The 19,995-nt window shown below is 38.2% G+C and overlaps 1 protein-coding gene across 1 annotated transcript in view; it reads right to left on the reverse strand.

Moving 5' to 3' along the window:
• The window catches only part of grik4 (glutamate receptor, ionotropic, kainate 4), a 381,199-nt gene that overhangs the window by 262,718 nt on the left and 98,486 nt on the right, over positions 1-19,995 (reverse strand). Inside the window, exon 2 of the mRNA XM_065281202.2 lies at positions 12,585-12,732. The gene's annotated coding sequence lies outside the window, so the exon portion shown is untranslated. The remainder of the gene's footprint in view (positions 1-12,584; positions 12,733-19,995) is intronic.

A 19,995-nucleotide genomic window follows, 5' to 3' on the forward strand; every position in this document is an offset into this window, starting at 1 on the left:
GGGAAATTACTGTAAAATTAGACGTATTCATTTGTGTCCTTGGAAAGCAGGAGGTCACTTGGTTCTCGGGGCTATTTTGAGACCCCTTGATACATTCACAAATACATTCACACCTCACCAAAATTTTAACAGCGTGTCCGTTCTATGCGCACCGCAAGCGCTGTGATTGGTTCACTAGAACTCCTCCCGTTGTGAAAAAAACTGCGTCATACACTGAAAAAAAGTATTCATTGAATTTATACCACGGGTCTGTTGAATGCTGTATTCTGATTGGCTGAGAAATGTTCCGTGGGTATGCATTAATTTCTGATAACCGCACACCTAATTTGTCAAATGTCTTAGGCACCAGAGCAATGTCTGTGGTAACCGTAGTATAAGAGGAATAATTGAATCCGGTCCTTTGAATTATTTGAAAATAATGCGCACTTGCGGTGTAATTGCACCTTGGGTGTGCATTATTTTCTTATTATTCAATGGCCCGTCATCAAATATTCCTTACTTAATCAATTTTTTTAAGGTAAGTGGTTGCAATCAATTTATTTAAGCTACATTTAAACAAAAGTTTTATATTTTATTTTACTTTACTAATCTTTTTTGTTTAAATGTAGCTTAAATAAATTAATTGCAACCACTTACCTTAAAAAATTGATTAAATTCAATTAATCATTTTTTTCAGTGTAGGTATTTCTGTTTGCGACGGTTAGAACAAAGATGGGCCAAGTTGAGAAGTGATTTAACTTAAACTGCAACAAACTGCAAACTGCAACAAAACTTCTTTGTCTTTTTACCTCCATTACTGCTGGTCTTCCCAAAACATATACAACAAGCTGCTTCTTTACCTTTGTTTGTGGGTTGACTAGCCAAGCTGCTGCTTCTTTAGCTGTTTCATTGCTACTGTGGGTTACAACACGCACGACAATGCAGAAGTATATTTGAAAACTGATGCGTTGTGGGGTCGAGGCTACGTCATAAGTCTTACGCACAACTATAATGAGCCCTTAATGTGTTCTAGATGGCTTCTAAGGCATTGCTACTGTAGGTGGGTGCTAAAATGTCAAAGTAGTTATGTCAAAAAGCCCACCATGTACAGTTTGTACAGTAGTATGTAGTTGCATGTTAAGTTTTGCAAAACATAGCGATAGTTTTTTAACTATTGTTATTTTATTTTGTTTACATCATTTATATAATTATTACTATTTTATAAGGTAGATTAGAAAAGTAAGACAACATCTCTTCATAAGCCACCTCATTTAAATGGATACTAAAAGCGCATAATCAATCACAGGCACAGGCAGCACTGTTTCTATGGTTTTAAGTAGAGTCCTGCTCTATTTGAACTCTGTCTGCTCCGTTCCTCCGTTCTGCTTCAATTTGAATGTCTGCTGATTGCAGTAAGGTATAAGGTAAATACAACTACTCACTTGGCTCAGATAGCTGTCAATCACAGCTGGCAATCATGACGTCACACCACCGTTTTTATAGCATTAAATAACTAAACAAACTTATTTTAAAAACAAACACTTGAATTTACATCAGCGTGATAAAAACTACAATAAATGAAAGAAACCAGCTTTGGAAAAAAGATATTTGAGTGTAATTAAATTGGCTAGTTGGTCTCAAGTCCCATTGAATAACATGGGGGAGGCGGGGTTTATGACCTATACTAGGACCAGTCACTGGGGGGGCGATCGAAACGTTTTAGCTGCACTTTTCAGGGCTTGTGCGGCACGCTTGGTCACAACACAGACAAAAATTGATCAGGACTTCCTGTTCACAGGGACTTTGAGCTGCGTGCCCATCGTCAATCACTAGCAACGGCAAAGTGTCGCAATCTAGCTCATTTTTATTGGAAGCTTGGTAACATCAGGGTGGCAGTAAACATTGATGACAGGAAGTTGTCGTGTCCAGTGACGTGACAAAGTCAAAATTATGCAAATGAGAAGCGACGTCTAAGAGTGACTACCTATGGTAGTGAATAAGTGCAGCTGAAGTCATCTATCTCTCTTTAGTTACACTCTCAGAAATAAAGGTAAAAAACTTGTCACTGGGAACGTCCCCTTTCAAAAAGGTACACCTTTGTACCCAAAGAGTGCATATTAGTACATCAAAGGTACATATTGGTAGTTCAAAGATACATATTTGTGCCTAAATAGTACACTTTGGGACCTTTTTTAAAGGGTACTGCCCCAGGGACAGCTTTTGTACCTTTATTTTTGACAGCATAAGAGTACCATCCACGCCAGTAACTGACGAGAGAAGGATGACGTGAACTCCACTGCTTCGTTCTCATTGGCAGTCGCTCCCAAAATTCGCTCGACATTTGCATAAAGTTAAACTTTTCTTAACTTTCTGGCGTCGCTGGACATGCCCATACGGTCGCCAAACGGTCACTTTCGCTCGTGCCGCCGGAAGTCGCCCGGTTTCCATTGAAATGAATGAGATCGCATCGCTCTGCTACTGCTTGTCGCTGGCTGTCTGAATGTTATGCTGTGTTTACACCAGACGCGGTAGAGGCGGCAAGCGCAAGTGATTTCAATGTTAAGTCAATGTGGAGGACCCGCGGCGCGGAAGACGCGGCTTCGCCTCATTCGCGTTATGTTCGCGCGATTTGCGTGGTACATTTTGTGCATTTTGCGTTTGATGCCAAATTTGCAGCTGATGCCCGAGTTAAAAAATGTGAACTTTGGCGGATTTTCACGCCGCGTTCACCAATCAGGAGCCTGCTTGCTGCTGTGGCAGCAGCTCCGCCCGGATTCACTCATTCAGCATGAAGGCTTAATATTGTCTGTGAGCAGTTACCCGGAGCTATACGACACAGTTCTTATTTCTATAGAGACAGGAATAAAAAGGACCTCGCTTGGAAGAGTGTCAGTGAGGACATTGGGCAACCTGGTAAGTTCTAATTACACATTTCACTTTTGAGTCACGTGACGTTTATCGACCCACGCCGTTTATTTTCCCCCTATAGTAAGGTGAATAAATACAAACTGGTAACTCTCTCAATAAATGCACAACCGCATAGCACTTGCCCCTCCCACAAGAAGCGGATTTTGCCTCTGACGTGCGTCAAATGCTTGCTTTTTGTGCGCGTCTACTTCGCTCTACACGCGATAGCATTCAAACTGTTCAAGCGGCAAACTAGGCGCGGTAGACGCGATTTTGCCGCCTGAAACGCGGTTGGTGTAAACGCAGAATTAGGGTTAAATGTGTGTTTGAATTCATAACTCTTTGTACTGTATAATAAGTACTGTATAAGCAATAGAAATATAAATGGCAAAACACAAATAGTGAAATAGTTTGCTGACAAGTAAAAAAATATTTAAACTATTTCATAAATCAATATGTGAATAAATTGTGAATAAAACCAAGCTGGAGTTATAAAAAAGAAGGAAAAAGAAAAAACTAAACTTAAATCTGTTATGATAGTGCTGGCCACTATACTGACCACCAACATTAACTTCATCTATCAAACACCTCATGTAAAGGCAAGTCTCCTCGGCTGCATTTCATTACTCCCTTACTCTTCCCGCATCACAATGACCATCCGTTCCAGGCCGACTCACTTCTCCCTAACATTTGCCTCATGGGGAGTAATAATGAGATATTTTAGATGGAGAAGAGGAGAAGAAAAACTCTGAATGTGCTTTGCTCAGGTTGCATATCACAGCGGTTTTTACAGTACCTCCATTAAACTGTATGAACCTTTATCAAGCCCTGAAACCATGACAAAGATATACAAATTCTTAAATCCCTGTATTTTTAGTTTACATCACTTGTCACATGTGTGAAGATCTAGAATAAAAAACGACTGTACCTTTGATAAACAAGTATTATTTGGGTTAGCTGAAAATCAGCTCTAGTGATTGAATTATTATTCACATTAAACCCATTTATTTTTCTGCTGACTTTATTTTTCTGCTGAATACTAAGTAATGACACTAACCTAAAAAAAATAATGATACTTCATGCGTATAATAAGAGCTTAAAAGCTGAAAATCACCTCAAATATTTGTGAGTCAAGTCAGGGCCTATTCACTCTCCACAATGGCAAGGAGAAATAGAAATGTGTTGACTTTTTCTCAAAAAACTCTGGGAGGGAGGAAAGCTAAGTATAATATACAACATACCCCGAATACATGAAAGCATAACTTTCGCCTGCCCTGCAAATAGGTCATCTGGATCCATAAAAGTGAGGTAATAAGCCCAACCCAAAACCATGAATGTTGAACTTGTTGAACCTGGAATTTACACCGCAGGCCCTTCTTTATTTGCAGCGCATATCTCACACTCAGTGGGGAGATAAATGAAGCAGCGCTTACTTGTACCCAGGATGTTTTAATTAGCTGCTCTTTAATTCACACTGACCCTCTTTGAACTCCCATCAGCCGGCAAGCCCACTGATAAGAACCTGTCAATCATGAAGACTCAACTGGGTTATTCGACAACACAGACCATCTTAACTTGAATCGTATTTGGTTCATAACAGACCGCAGGTGCTACACGGAGAACACAGATGAGTTTAGATTCCATTCTTTGTTTGAGAGTCGTTGTGCGGCCTCAACAGCGCAGAAATCGCTCTGGTTTCAGCAGGAACATCCATTATTCAATTAAGCTCTGGGCTTAATGTGTTTCTCTGCATAAAATAATCAACTCTTTCTACAACCTGTTTCATCTCACCGCCAATATGCCACATGATTCACAAGACTTTTATCTACAGTAGAGCTTAATGCTTGGACCAAATTGGAGCTGAATGACAGAGACGGCCCAAACGCAAACCCATGAGTGAGATTCACCGGTGCCAACCTTTACTGCACGCTGCCAGCTAAGACCTTCAGGAATGGCATACACAACACAGCTGGACTCGACGCCAACCCAGCTATTTCATCCAGCATTAATACGCATGCAGGAGGAGAACAGTTCACTCAGCGGCAAGATCTGCAGCTTTCTTTAAAAAAAAAAACATACTTGAAAATCTATTAGAGAAAGTGGATGAGAAAAAAATTTCATACTGTGGATATTTTTTCAAGTCATTTTACTTTTTATTACTACTGTAGAGTGTCAATCTTGCAGAATTTATTGCTTTCAGCGCAATAAATGTTCAAGGTTTTTTAGCTCAGTGATAAAGCATTGCATTAGCAGCGCAAAAGATCATGGATTAGTTTTAAGGGAACACGCATATAGTACTGATACAATGTAAACCTTTTAATAAGTGGCTTCGCATAAAAGCATCTGCCAAATGCACAATGTAAATGCTTTGAAAGCTGCAAAGAGATTTGACAGCTGTATACAGACCATAAAATCACTACATTCAAATGTACACTCACCTAAAGGATTATTAGGAACACCTGTTCAATTTCTGATTTATGCAATTATCTAATCAAACAATCACATGGCAGTTGCTTTAATGCATTTAGGGGTGTGGTCCTGGTCAATATAATCTCCTGAACTCCAAACTGAATGTCAGAATGGGAAAGAAATGGGATTTAAGCAATTTTGAGCGTGGCATGGTTGTTGGTGCCAGACGGTCCGGTCTGAGTATTTCACAATCTGCTCAGTTACTGGGATTTTCATACACAACCATTTCTAGGGTTTACAAAGAATGGTGTGAAAAAGGAAAAACATCCAGTATGCGGCAGTCCTGTGGGCGAAAATGCCTTGTTGATGCTAGAGGTCAGAGGAGAAAGGGCCGACTGATTCAAGCTGATAGAAGAGCAACTTTGACTGAAATACAGCCGAGATATGCAGCAAAGCATTTGTGAAGCCACAACACGCACAACCTTGAATCGGATGGGCTACAATAGCAGAAGACCATACCGGGTACCACTCATCTGCACTGCAAATAGAAAAAAAAAATGCTACAATTTGCATGAGCTCACCAAAATTGAACAGTTGAAGACTGAAAAAATGTTGCCTGGTCTGATGAGTCTCAATTTCTGTTGAGACATTCAGATGGTAGAGTCAGAATTTGGCGTAAACAGAATGAGAACATGGATCCATCGTGCCTTGTTACCACTGTGCAGGTGGTGGGGGTGTAATAGTGTGGGGGATGTTGTCTTGGCACACTTTAAGCCCCTTTGTGCCAATTGCGCATTGCTTAAATGCCACAGCCTACCTGAGCATTGTTTCTGACCATGTCCATTCCTTTATAACCACCATGTACCCATCCTCTGATGGCTACTTCCAGCAGGATAATGCACCATGTCACAAAGCTCGAAACATTTCAAATTGGTTTCTTGAACATGACAATGAGTTCACTGTACTAAAATGGCCCCCACAGTCACCAGATCTCAACCCAATAGAGCATCTTTGGGATGTGGTGGAATGGGAGCTTCGTGCCCTGGATGTGCATCCCACCAATCTCCATCAACTGCAAGATGCTATCCTATCAATATGGGCCAACATTTCTAAAAAATGCTTTCTGCACCTTGTTGACTCAATGCCATGTAGAATTAAGGCAGTTCTGATGGCGAAAGGGGGTCAAACACAGTATTAGTATGGTGTTAAGTTAAACGTGGATAAAAACAGTACAACTCACTTTATCTGGTAATTGTTGTGCTCAGAGCAACCATCATTATGAAATTAAATCATGTTCTGGAGGTTAAAAAGGTCAGTATTTTTAGATCTGTCAGGTGTTTTTTGGGCCGCCACTGCATGAATTTCACTTATTTCTCTTATTCTGCAGACAACACAGAGGATTTTGCTGACATTCAGTTGCATTTTTAGGTGTCAATATGAAAGCTGCAGACAAAACACAGAAGCTTCATGCTACAGGCAACTTCACGCTTCGCTCCTATTCCACAGTCCACAGCTCACATATACTGAATGCCTAGTCTTCTTACTTTCAAAGTCAAAAGCGAATATGCCACAGAGCACCGCAAGGTATTGAATTTAAATAATTTTGCCCTATGAATTCTTGAACACCACCTGAATATCTACAAGTGTCGTACAAAGCGTATGCATGTGTCTATTGAGTGGGTGAAGGTTTAGTGTGGAAGTGCTTAATGCATCAGTTCATTCGGCATTCAAAATGCATGCACGGTGTGTTAGAGAGCGCTGTCAGCATGGACAGCTGTAAGTGAATCTGCCATTTCAAACGTTATCCTCACATAACCACACCGCCACGCTTCACTGGCCGAGGTTGCATGTCCTCTGTAAAACACACATCAAACAACACACCCAATAATTTCATTTTTCCAAAAGGGAAGTGTGTAAAATATGTGGGGGCCTGGCATCAAAGCACTGTGGAGGGCGATCCAAAGCTTTGTATTCCTCTGTCACTGCAGTACATCTGGACATTCTCAAAAGTGGGCGGACAAATACTGGAACAACTTTCACGGGAGTTGATCAAACACAACCGAATCGCGTTGCATGTCAATGCCGTCCAATTGATAAAGTACCACAGAAGATAAAAGCATATGACCAAACCAAAACTTTAACAAAGCTTCAAGACATAATTTGTGTCTCTCTCTCTCTCTCTCTTTCTCTCTCACACACAAAATGGCTTTGTTCCAAAATCAAGTAAGCTGCTAACAAGCATCTTAGGAACTATGAACGCACAATTGTTACTATAGTGAGACCAATGTAAATCTGTGGTTACTGTGCTTTAAATACAAAAAACTATGGTTACCATAGTGAAATCATAGTCAATTTACATAAGGGTAAAGCAGCATCGCATGTATTCTTTATGTAAAAGGCTGTCCCAGAATGCATTTCACCAAGACCTGTGGAAATTTTTTATATGTGCTTATTCAAGTCACTCATCTTAGCAATATGCTAACATCAGATTTTACTGTCCAGATTCATTTATGTGGCACCCTGAGGGTTGCGATCGTGCCTTAGAAGGCAGCTCACAAGTTTTAATACGGAGCAAATCTCTTTTTTCTCTCCTTTAATGATCAAACACTTTCAGGTGGAATAAAGATTAGCAGTGGACAGGAGTGATGGCAGCAGCAAAAAGCAGATTTCATTGCATTAAAGAAAAGTCACTGGACTCCCTGACTGTCAAGATACACAAGGCACCGCCAACACGGCCAATGCTCACGACCTTTAACCATAACACAGCAGACATTTACCCTGCTTGGGTCAGCCGGGTCCCCCCCTCTTGTTTCCTCGCACCGTTCCTGCAGTTTCCAAAGTAATCTGCTTCGGAGCAGACAAGCATCAGTAAGGCTTATCTGAAGCTTTCAGGGGCGCAGGATGGAAGTGAAGACTGTGTGCCACGAACAAGCTATGTTTATTCCAGTGACACAGGGAGTTGCATGAAAACAGTGTGAAACAGGATCTGTCTGGTGTGGTTGCTGAGAATGAAAAACATGACTACACGAAGAAAGGCGATGGTCAGCAGTAAATTCATTGTGCTTTTCTGATTCTCAAATGACCAGTTTACACCTGGTGTTAACATCTGTCAGATGTTTTGGTCAATCCTATTACAAGAAGAGAGCAGCAAATGCAGGTGCAAATAGGATCAGAAACGCCGTGATTATATAAAATACACACACAATTGTGACCCCACCTGTGAAAACGTAAATGCGTAATACTGTAGTCGGGTAATATACAGTCATTTTGAGATTAAGAGAGTCAAAATGACCATAAAAATGAAAAAAAAAGTAATTTGTGTTTGTTGCTGTAAATGACAGCCTCAAAGGTAAGCCTACAATACTTAAACTTTTATTTATACCTGTAACATGAATACCGAAATTAATGATTTCATTGACTCTGTATTATTATGCACAAAAACACTTGAACCTGACTTGCTAAAATATTGAATTGGATCGTATTTGTGTTCACTTTAGGCACAGAAACACATGATGATTCCTTTATCATTCGTTTAGGGAACCTCTTTTAAGAAAGTAAAAATAGACCATAATAGTAAATCACACGGGTCAGTGCCGGGAAAGGCATAACTTCTGCAACTTTCTCCGGTTCTTATTTGATGTTTCGTGTCATCTACAAAATTTTAGGAACAGCTTATCTGTTTTGTAGCTCAAGATCTGACTTTCTCCAACATCTGAAGATAAGCACCCTATTTTAAATACATTTTAAAGCTGCTACTGGTCAAAAAAGAATCAGTTTTTGGATGCTGGTGTGTGATGAATTTCAAGTCTGAATATGACTATTGAAATTCCAAAAACATTTTCTGAGACCGAAATTCACATGGCCTTACTCAGTTAATATTAATTATATCAAGGTAATATTTTCACCAAATGTTCTTTACTTTATAAAATTTTATTTAAAAGTTTTATTTAAAAAAGAAAAAAAATGACTGAAGAATGACTTGAGTTGGGTTTTCACAAGCACAATTATTTATTTGCTTTAAAGTGACCTTAAAGCAGATTTTGTCAAATGTGTACTCTAACTAATCTATTTAAAAGGTTGAATTTGTGACCCTGTCTGCGAAATTTAGGCTAAAGTTTCATAATCTAGAGAGCATCATAGATTTTACATTGACATGACCTTACTCAGTCAATATTAAAGATATCAAGGTTATATTTTCACAAAATGTTCTTTACATTATGTAGGATGATTTTTATGGAAGAATAATTTGTATTTGCATTTCTGTATTTACATTTCCATGCCGATTTCACAAATGTTGGGTGTAAACTGTAGTAGCAAAATAATAATGTATTTTTCTCTAAAATACACTTTCATTAACGGGTAGAACACTTGGGATTGTATTTTTATTTACATACTGTGCGATGGATGTAGCAAAATCTAATGTGGTTTAAAATGCATTCCAAGTCGACTACGAACCCACCGTCAATCATTGCATCAAGGCGGGGCCAGCATCTCCTATTATGTGTGTTGACCTTAGGTGTTGGAAACATGGCGGCAGTGCAGATGAGAGCGTTATATTCAGACGTCATAAACATAGAAATACTAGTGTTTATAGGTATTATTACATGTATGTAGGTGTTTAAAGGTCTCAGGCAGACAATTAAGCTATCTATTTACACCTATTAAGCCACTAGTTCACCTCACACTGTCCCGACAAACAGCAACCTTATGTGCCTCCATTATTAGGAGTTTGTGCAGCGAACATTTCATCAGTTTAAATAAACACTGACTGCTTTAGATGTTGTATTCATTCAGATATTTTGTGTCCTTGGAGCGATACAATCAACTAAATGGAAATTTAAATACAGAAAGGCATTGCTATTTTACATATTGCACTGCTATATTGCATAATAGAAATTAAATATTGCTACCAATATTCTTCCACAGACTTTATGTAGAAAACAGTAAATAAAAAACATGTGACTTTAGCTGAGCCATAAATAATATATATATATATATATTCACTAGGACCATTTACCCAGAGGTGTGAAATTATATAGAAATGTGCAGATGTGAACGTGTGTTGTTTGTAAGGTTTACAGGATTTGTCTATCGCTTGTACAAGACTGCATATGACAAAAACATTCGGACAGTGTGTGAAATGACCATTACTAGTGTTCAAATAGACATTAATGTGACACTTACCGCTACGTGTTGTTATAGGTTGTATGCTGAGATGTTCGTTTTGGTGCACACAGCATGCATCGCATTATGAAACTATTCTTTTTGACCTCTTGGAGTGAAAACATAGACCGAACTTGAAGCCTGATCACCTCAGATATCTCGCACAACAGCCTTCATTTGCTTCTCCTTTCAGCTATGCGTGTTAAAGGATGATGCGTAGCCACCTTTCGCAACGCACGCAGCCTCTCTAACGTCTCAAGAGAATTTCGAACAAGCTCTATAAACTTTTATAAATATATAGCATATATATTCATAAATTATTACCATTTGAGAGTAGCGCAGTAACACCGCCAAATGTAGTGAAGTAAAAGTAAATTTTTTCACTAGAAATGTACTTGAGTAAGAGTAAAAGTACCCATCCTTAAATTTACTCTAAAAGTACTAGTTACCCAAAAATATACTCAAGTAAATGTAACAAAGTAAATGTAATCAGTTACTACCCACCTCTGCATTTACCAAATTATATATACTAAATAACACATATGCATCAGACTTTCTTGAGTTTATAAGATAGTCAAAGTTGTCTGCACACTAACAGCATCCAATCAGACCAAAAAATGTATATCAAAAAAATATGTAACGTAAAGAAAATGATGCAAAAAGGTGCAGATCCTTGAATTTATAATGCAGAACTTTTCTGGTTACCATTGTGTACAAAGTATATTTGGAAGCACATATATGTGCTTAATTTTATTTCCCAGCTGTTTACCTATGAATGACTAAATAATAAATAATGGTTATAATCATAAAATCAGAGTCTCACCCCGAAACTTGTGGAATGGTCACAGGAGACGAATAACAGGATGAGATGCAAAATCGGATGACGACTTGTGATAGATTTACCAGAGTAGATTTTAATACCTGGTGTAAACAGGGCCATAAAGTCTACAAGGCACCCATATACTACAACAATAAAGACCATACAGCATCACACCATCTGCGAGTTTGTTTCTCAGCTTCAATTATTAATAAAACATATAGCGTTTATTACGTGGCCTTGGCATACGAAAACGTTGAAGAAACCATTTAAGCGGACGAAGTAACAGTTATTAGAATCGTGAGCCAGCAATTATTTTCTTTTATCTTGCCAAGGCTGACCACCTCCTCAAGTGCAAAGCCAATTATGTTTTTCCCTGGACCTGCTTTAAGAGGTAATGCCATTACCAACTAACAAAGCATTTTTTGAAAGCTATATTCAATAATGACATTTACACAAAGAACAGACCCCAGAAGAAATAACAAACCGATCTAGGCAGCTGTTAAACTCTGGCGTACTAAGATCTGCAATCAAAATGAAATGCAGTCTGCCTTTTCTGATCGCAGCAGGATACAGGAAACGTCTCAGGAATGATCACGGCTCTTCTTTCACATTCTCTTTGTGAGTTCTCCGATAAATTTCAAACTTGTTCAGTAGCACACTTTCCAATCTGCACTATCAGTGGTTCCCTTACCTAATTTTCATGCAGTTGAAAAGATAAAAAAAAATAAACATTTTGATTTATCTCTTAGTGGTACCGCAATTTAATAGGGAATTAGGCATTTTGAAAAATAATTAAAAGTAGGAGATGCAAATCAACTGCCTTTCAGATATATGCATGTCAAAAACTGGCTGCCATGGTTACTGGAGAACTTTGCGACTTAAGGCGGCATTGTTGCGCTCTCTCTCTCTCCATCTCTCTCTCTCTCTCTCTCTCTCTCTCTCTCTCTCTCTCTCTCACCTCAAGTAATAAATCTGTGCTACAGTTATAATCACAATAATTCTGGCAAGCTCACATAGCTCTGCATGCCTAACATGGCAGGTTTCCAAACAAAAAGCAAAGTGCTGAAGCAGACAAGTGTTGTTTGCAGTCCGTCACTGCCTTCCGAGCCTTAAGAGACGTCTATAGTACAATTAGGCACATCAAATACCGCTTCTTCACCTCTTTGCCATATTGATAAATATTTAAAGGGTGGTAATAGCCGTCTATGATGCATTCAAGTCAGGCAAGAATAGGTGTCTCGTGCTAATCCGGGTCAAGGCTGCTCTGATTGGTCACAGCCAAGAAAATGCTCATTACTATACATACCTTTGATCTCCAGATGCGTTAAGCTCTAATCCATCTTGACGCACAGGAAGTTCCGGGTCTAGTTGGGAGTTTTCGGCTTCGGAGCAGCGCTCCACATCACAGGTTCTCAAGCCCAGTCAAGCCTACCGTACGAATCTCCACGACAGACCTGTTGGAAGACATAAAGAGTCATTAGTTTATCGGTCATCAAGCAACAGAGGCCTGTTAATGTGAAATACATGTCTGTATCTCTGGTTTCCCGCATGCATGCATTAGCACACAACAAAATAAATTGCCAAACAATGAAACTGGCCACAAAACTTAATCGCCCATGGTTCATTTAAGCACACTGTAAATTATTTTAACCATTATTGCTGGCTGTGATGTTGGTCTCATGAAATGATCATGAATTACGTCTGAATAGTTTGGCCATTCTGTTATCATTAACTCACCCTTATATATTTCTAAACCTTAATGCCATTTATCTATTGTTTAAGCACATATCACACTATGGGGTGGTCTGCCGGACAGGGGTGTTCTTAAACCAAGACTAGGCCTTAGTTTAATTAGTTTGAACAAACATGCCTTACTAAAAACATTACTTGTGTGCATTTTGAGGCAAAACAAAGGACACTGGTGTATTTTAAAATATGTCACTGCAAGTTGTTTTCAGGTTGACAGCTCTTAAATTTAATTTAGTCTAGGACTAGTCTAATCCCTGTCCAGGAAATGTTTTTGTAATTTAGCAGCTTTTGCTTTTTAAGAGACTTCAGAAGTCTTTAAAGTGGAAAAAATCATAGAACTGGACATTGGTATATATTTGAAGTCTTTTGAATCCAAATGATAGTTTTTGGTTATCATATGTGTACAGTTAACTCATCCCTGCCAATGACGGGGTTTTCCGGCAATCCGTATTTCTGCTATTATTCACCAGGTGGTGCTCCCACCCCACTTATAAAACCTGAAAGTATCCCTTTGAGGGCAAACACTTCAAACTCTGTGTATGTTTTGATAGTCGCTCTGAATCTGATCTATATCAAAGTCCCTTCTTTTGCTAAAAAATTTTTATTTTTGAAGAAACCTACCCATATTTGAGAGGTGATAAAAAAGAGCAAATAAAGGTAGGATGAAACTTTTTTTGTTCAAAAGCAGAGGGTCTGTTTTTTCATTTGATATATTGTATGTTACTATATTTAACTCTTTCCCCGCCATTGACGAGTTATCTCTTCAATTAAGAGAAAACATTTCCCTGCCAATGAAGCTTTCCTTATGAGTTTTTACGGTAATCTTTAATTCTGCTATTATCCACTAGATTACCCAATTTATACATTTTATTAAAAACTAAAGCAAAAACAAATGTAACATTTTAGACTCCATGTATGTTTTGATAATCATTCTGAATCAGATCTCTAACAAAATTCCTTTACAAAAATGCAATTATTTTATCTTTTTGCTCCAAATTTGTTTTTTTTAAAGAAACCTCCCTATATTTAAGAGGTTATAGAAGGCATTTTGTAAAACTTTTGTGAAAATCACAAAAAATGCTGGCGGGCAACATTTTTAAAAAAGGCTGGCGGGGAATGAGTTAAAGAAGAACATTTTCTGGAAGGCATTAAACCTTTTTGGAAATCATGTTGGTGCTTTCTGGCAACATTTTTTTAATCCCTGGCAGGGAAAGTGTTAAAAACACAACCTGCTATTTTAAGGTCCTGAAACAAGCTTTTGGGAATATAAGCCATATTGTACGATTTCCAATGTAGTTTTTGAAACTATTCTGCATAGCCGTTTTGTCCTTTAGTACATAACAAATGTGTCCTTTTGTTTGCCATTACAGTAGCAGCAGAATAAGAGTGTGGACCAACATGCTTGAGTAATGAGGCGATTTTCATTTTTTGATTGTACTGTCCCTTTAAATACTTTACAGCAAGCAACCAGGAACTGTCCTGGAAATATAAGCCATTTACAAAAAATAACTGCAATGAAAATACTGAACATATCTCTTAAATAACTCATTCATACGAAATGTAACCAACAAATGCAACAAATATGTCTGTATAAATCAGAATGACCTTCTACCATCAATGCATAAGTACATGTAGTTTAAATTGTCATATCCGTAAAAGTCTGACATATAAGCATGACTAAATAACAAGATAATTAAAAAATGTTCTTACTATTTTTACATCACTTTATCTATCCAAATGTCCTTGCTTTACCTAATTTCTCTCCACTGAATCAGAATGACATTTAGCTCTAATATTCTATCTTTCTGCCATTCAGCTTTGTGTTTTGATGGGCAAGATGTGACGAACAGTGTTGGGTAAGTTACTCAAAAAAAGTAATCCACTACAAATTACTAATTACTACTTTAAAATTGTAATTTGATTACATTACTGATTACTACATGCAAAAAGTAATCTAATTACTAATTACTTTACTTTTAAGTTACTTTGACAACATCAAATGTAAAAAACTACAAAGTGAAACTGTCAGAAACAAGGACAGATAAACCCAAACTCAGTGTTAATGTGAAAATGTTTCTTGTAACATTTGAAAACAGTAGTGATTACAGTGCATATTTGAATGCTTAAAGCTATTTTTGGTGTGATTTTGCCCCCTCCTAAAATTACTGGTCATATAGTGATCCAGAAATATTTGTAGCTTTTATAATAAGTTACAGATGTTTAACATTTCTCATTAAACATTCTACATTCATTAACATCTATCTATCTATCTATCTATCTATCTATCTATCTATCTATCTATCTATCTATCTATCTATCTATCTATCTATCTATCTATCTATCTATCTATCTATCTATCTGTCTATCTATCTATCTATCTATCTATCTGTCTATCTATCTATCTATCTATCTATCTATCTAATGATGTTCTTGGATGTTTATTACAACTCTGTTCTGTAAGGGTTAACGCTGAGTTTCTGTTCTCTTTGCCATGTATTCCCTGAAATGTGATTGGTTAGTGCAACGAGGGGAGGGGTTTTTTGTTTTTGTTTTGGGCTATGATGTTGTGCACGCTCTGGCGCGGGCGCGCGACTGGATGTGCGTGAGCATCGTCCTACGGGTGCTCTGTTAAAATAAAGCCAGCAGTTTACGGGTGCTCTGTTAAAATAAAGCCAGCAGTTTAGTTAAACGAGTGTCTGTGCATTTCTCTTGAATGCTACACTATCTACATTCATTCGCGGTCGCGGAGACAGAAACTATAGTTTTAACACGTCGTCGCATTCGCGAGGGCTTTTTGGTCAAGTTAAAGAATGTTAATATTCATGTTAGTTCGTTAAATATAACAATTAAAAGTTGTTTTGGTAATTGTTTAAATAAACATATGATTACTTAATGCAGTGCACGCATTGAGCTCATGATAAAATTACATAGTTAAATAATGTTAACAAATAAAACATTAGTGATTTAAAAACACACCTGTACGACCGCTTCTAGCAGACCAGATGTCATCGCGCAAAGCCCACTCTGAAATGCCAAGGTTTTGGACATGTATTGTCTGTATTCCACTTGAAGGATCAACCACCGCTCACATAGCATCCATTTGCTTGCGTCTCAGACGAGTAAGCATATGCTCGTTAACTGACGCTGCGCGCATGCTCGCAGACGTTGCCGTGCAATGGCAAAACGTCATTTTAAATACATTTTAATTAATTTTTCAACACTTAATTTGTAACGCTAGTAACGTAATTTTGTTGTCATTGGTAACTGTAATCAAATTACATACATTTAAAATGTAAAGCGTTACGTTACTGCGTTATCAGGAAAAGTAATTAGAGTACAGTAATGCGTTACACAGTAACGCGTTATACCCAACTCTGGTGACGAACAAACAGGAGCGTGCTTTAAAGTCTCACCTTGTATGTGAATGATAAATGAAGCTGAATTTGTGCTCAGGAACAGGGAAACTGACAGTCATTAGCATTCTAAACACGCCTCTGTGCAATATTGTGAGATAATTTAACGCTAAATGAGAAAGTAAATGTCACTTACAAGATCAAGAACATTAATGTAACCTCACTGCATGTTAATGGTGCCCTTTCTAAAATGAAGAGTAAAAATCTAGCTTGTGATGACCCATTCACTTTTATGTTAGCACCAAACTCTCATGAGCTCTCCTGACAGCTCCCACCGGTGAAAGCTAAAATAAGTAACTACTGTTTTACTGCAACTTAGCAGTATATTTTTACTGCAGAGTCACTCTTATTTTGTTGCTTTGTAACATCCTGGTTATATCAGAAAATGTATGTGTATACAGCATAACAGCTCTATGAAAAGTCCTTTAACTCTTTCACCGCCAGCGTTTTTAAAAAAAGTTGCCAGCCAGCGCCAGCGTTTTTCATGATTTTCACCAAAGTTTAATGCCTTCCAGAAAATGTTCTTCTTTAAATAAATAAACATACAATATACCAAATGAAAGAACAGACCCCCTGCTTTCAAACAAAAAAACCGTTTCATCCTACCTTTAGTGGTTCTTTTGCAATCAGCTTTTGAATATGGGTAGGTTTTTGCAAAAACATCACATTTTGAGCAAAAAGCAAAAATAATTCAATTTTTGTGACTGACTTTTCATAGAGATCCGATTCAGAGCGATCTCTAAAACAGACACGGACATGCAGCAGCTTGCCATAGGGCAATACTTCCGGTTTTAAAAAGTTGCGTAAGGGCGCCACCTGGTGGATAATAGCGGTATTGCGGAAAGACGGAAAATCTCGTCATTGGCGGGGAAGCGTTTTCTCTTAATTGACGAGATATCTCGTCAATGGCGGGGAAAGAGTTAAAAAAAAGTATCTCAACTTTTTGCTCAAAATTTGGTATTTTTGAAGAAACCTACCCGTATTTGAAAGGTGACAAAAGAGGATGAAACTTTCTTTCATTTGATATATTGTATGTTTATATATTTAAAGAAGAACATTTTCTGGAAGGCATTAACTAAGTTAGCAACTATGTTGCTTGCAATGCAATTTCCCATTGCCAACCAACTAAGTTGCAAACCTGTTAGCAACCATGCCTTTGGGAAACGCACCCAAGAACAGTAAAAATACAGTCATATGATAATCATTTTATCCAAAACAACTAGAAATGTCATTATTAATTACAATTTAAAGGAAAACTGCTTTCCACTAGAGATTGAAACAGTGCTTCAGGAATTTAATTCTATTCTAGTGATGTCACATGACCATTTTCACTTGTACTGTACATCTATAACAAATCATCATTTAGCTCCTCCCCGCCTGCACACGGCTAATGTCGCCGATCGGTTACATCCAGCCGCAGTTGATGTCGATCACACCTAGTATCGTTAGCTGATGGGTTCTTTAAACTGGTAGGCGGAGTTACTTCGCCAGAGTGTTCCCTGTTAATAGCAATAGCAGTGCCCACACCCCTAAGGTACATTCACATTATAAGCGACTTTGTTGCTTTGTGTTGCTCGTCTCTTTCAAAGAGGCGTTTCTATATCTATTTGTCATAAACAAATGAGTAACTGACGAGAGATGAATGACGTGAAGTCCCCTGCTTCGTTCTCATTGGTAGTCGTTCCCGAATGTCGCTCATAATATGCATAAAGTTAACCATTTCTCAACGTTGTCGTGCGACTGGACACGCCAATCCAGCCGTCAACGGTAACTATCGCTTGTGTCGCCAGATGCCGTCGAGCTTCCATTTAAATCAATTAGTTTGGCTGCGTCCGAAACCGCATACTGTACAGTAGGTACTGAATAAGATGAAGTACCTACTTACTTGCAGTTAAAACAGAAGGTACTGTATAGTATGAAACCTGGTAGTATGAATGAGATTCGGACGTACTACATCCACCATGTTGCTACAGCACGTGACATACATCGTCATCACGTCATGTCATTCCAGTGTCATTTCTTCTTCGTTGGATAACTCCTCTGCCAGGGCATCATGGGATAGTGAAGTGTCCATCGTATGCACACTGCAAAATCTAACCGGAAGTAGTAGTTCATCCGGGTACTTTTCGCATACTGTTTTTCGAATACTATGTATTCGGACATACTACTCGCCTCGCCTACTGATTTTCGCGTACTATATAGTATGAAGTAGGCGGTTTCGGATGCAGCAATTGTGTCGCTCTGCTAGCCATTTATAATGTGAATGCACCTTTAGAACGGATATGCTAAAAACCAATAACAAACTGTTCGTTTTTGGACATCATACTAAATTAGTTGTGTACATTTTGTGTTAGTTTTAACACAACTTCACACATAATGTGTAAAATATGTAGCATAACACAAAAAAATGTGTGCAAACTTTATTTGACTAATATCTTTGCTATGGTATTCAAAAGGGGTTCAAACTTTGTGCATTGTGTCTCCAAAAAAAAAAAGTTTGTGCCACAGTATCAGGATCATCTTCATTGGAAATACAGTATGGTGCCTGGCCAAACCAGTTAGGTCTATAATTCACACTTTATTGAGTCTGAACCTACAAACTTTCGATTACCGGAGGATCAAATATTTCAAGGATAAGATCTTGATGTAAGACTTTGGCAGTCTTCCAGTAAGTTTGTTCCTATGTCTTCTCAATCTCCTACTAAAAAGTACTGCGATGGTACCATGCCACAAGAATCCGTCCATTTGATATACACCAGAATGATTACCCTATGTGGCTTAGTTACAACATGGTAAGTGATAAAACATAGTATTACCATAGTACTTTTCCTAATTAATTGCTTGGTCGGTAGCACAACAAAGTACAGTAAAACTACAGTTTCTATTGCATGGAGTGTATTTATAAACTCTTATTGGAATAAAGGAAAGGCTTTCTTGTTTAAACAAGTGAAATGCTACTTTTAATCATTCAACCGTTGTCAGCTCTCCAGAGAGAGTCGCAGTGTAAATTTCCCATACAAATGGCAATTTTTAAGTAGTTTTTCTGCCAGAAATATTTTAATTTGACTTTACGTAACTGCGAAGGATGAAAACGGTGTCTCTGTTTAAAGGTTTCGAAGCAGATAATTGATAGTTGGCAGAGATCGGGGGAATAAGCATCGCCTCGATTTCTCCAGGCAAGAGGGAAAGAGTGAAAGAGTGCAACCTTCCCACTCAGTAATACAGACAATTGCACAAACGGCCAAGGAATTGAAACTACATCTCCGTTCGGAGAATCTCTCTCTCTCTCTCTGCTTTGCTTTCTCCTCACTTCTAATAACTGAAGAACACATCAGAGACGAAGACGAATCAAGATTCTGCCAGTACTCACAAAACAAAATGTTATGCGAATGGCTAAGGGGCTGAAGAGAAAACAGCACTGTTGGTTGATAGGAGAGTGAACCATACAAAAAATAATGATGCCGTTATACATTCTGGACCGGAGGAACGTCTATATCCAAAACTAGTGTGGGCAGAAATACTTCTGCGTGGGAACACAACATCCAAGACATTCAT

Source organism: Paramisgurnus dabryanus, chromosome 8 (genome assembly GCF_030506205.2).
Source record: "Paramisgurnus dabryanus chromosome 8, PD_genome_1.1, whole genome shotgun sequence".
NCBI classification, from domain to species: domain Eukaryota; kingdom Metazoa; phylum Chordata; class Actinopteri; order Cypriniformes; family Cobitidae; genus Paramisgurnus; species Paramisgurnus dabryanus.